At 38.7% G+C, this 1,214-nt stretch overlaps 1 pseudogene; it reads left to right on the top strand.

Annotated features, from left to right (window-relative positions):
• Positions 1–264: 264 nt before the first annotated feature.
• LOC118604625 lies at positions 265–383 on the top strand (annotated as a pseudogene).
• Positions 384–1,214: the final 831 nt, after the last annotated feature.

Here is a 1,214-nt window from a genome sequence, read left to right as displayed (position 1 = left end):
CAATATTAAGTCTTCTGATTCATGAACATAAAATGTCTTTTTTTCATTCCTTTAGGTCTTCTTTCTTTTCTTTCAACAATGTTTTCTGGTTTTCAGTGCACAAGTTTTGTACTTTTTTATTAGTTTGTTTTACTTCAATTTCTTTAATCAGCTTAAAGATATTTATTATTTCATGTAATAACCTTTTACCAATAGTCCTATGAATTAATTGCCATTTCGCCTAATGACTAGGCAGTTTGAATTGTTATGTATAAAAATTCTTTAGTCTACGGCCATGACACCCTGAACAAGCTTGATCCTGGCTGATCTCGGAAGCTAAGCAGGGTCGAGCCTGGTTAGTACTTGAATGGGAGATCACCTAGGAAGACCAGGTGCTGTAGGTATAAAAAAAAAAAAAAGTTCTTTAAAGACATGAATTCTCTTTTCAATTGACTGAATCTCCCACAGTACCCACTTAAAGTATAAGGTACTCTAAAGGAAGTTAATTTATAAGTGCTGAATGGTTTGTTTTTACTGAAGATTAATTTGTTATAGACTGTGGGAACTAAATGACTGTGAACATGGAAATTAAGACAATATGCCAAGAGATATTGGGGAAAGTCACTCAGGAGTCATTGCTAAAGATTTAAAATATGAAGTTCCTTGACTGACAAATGACCTTTGGCTATATAGCAAATTCTGCAGTTTATAAATGTCTCAGGGCTTAGGCACAAGAAGCCACCTCAGTCAACAGCAGTCAGTATTTTTTTTCTATAAAGAATCGCAAATATTTTAGACTTTGTGGGCTATCTGTTCTCTATTAAGTTACAACTACTTAATTCTGTCATTATAACACAATGTCATAGACAGTACATAAACAAAGGACTATACATGTGTTCAAACAAAACTTTGCTTACGAAAACGGGCAGCATGCCAGATTCGGGCACCAAGCCGTCGTCAGCCAATCCCTGGGCTGTCATGGAGTACCTAGAACACACTGCTGTCCTTGCAGACCTGTCAAACTAAGAACCGTGGGTGGGGGCGATGTTTCGAAAAGAAACTGTCTTCATTATTGCAACGTAGGGTATCAGAAGCACATCTCCACCAGACAGACACTCAGCTAATCAAGAGGCAGACTTGCCAACTCTAGACCTCTGGTGACGACCGACTGACTCCTGAGGAGGGAGTGGGGATCATGCAGCCGGATAACGAGGGTCTACAGCAGCCCGAGCTTC

Source organism: Rousettus aegyptiacus, unplaced genomic scaffold, assembly GCF_014176215.1.
Source record: "Rousettus aegyptiacus isolate mRouAeg1 unplaced genomic scaffold, mRouAeg1.p scaffold_m13_p_1, whole genome shotgun sequence".
Classification (NCBI taxonomy): domain Eukaryota; kingdom Metazoa; phylum Chordata; class Mammalia; order Chiroptera; family Pteropodidae; genus Rousettus; species Rousettus aegyptiacus.
The sequence above is the reverse complement of the archived record's forward strand: the minus strand, read 5'-3'. Positions and strand labels throughout refer to the sequence as shown.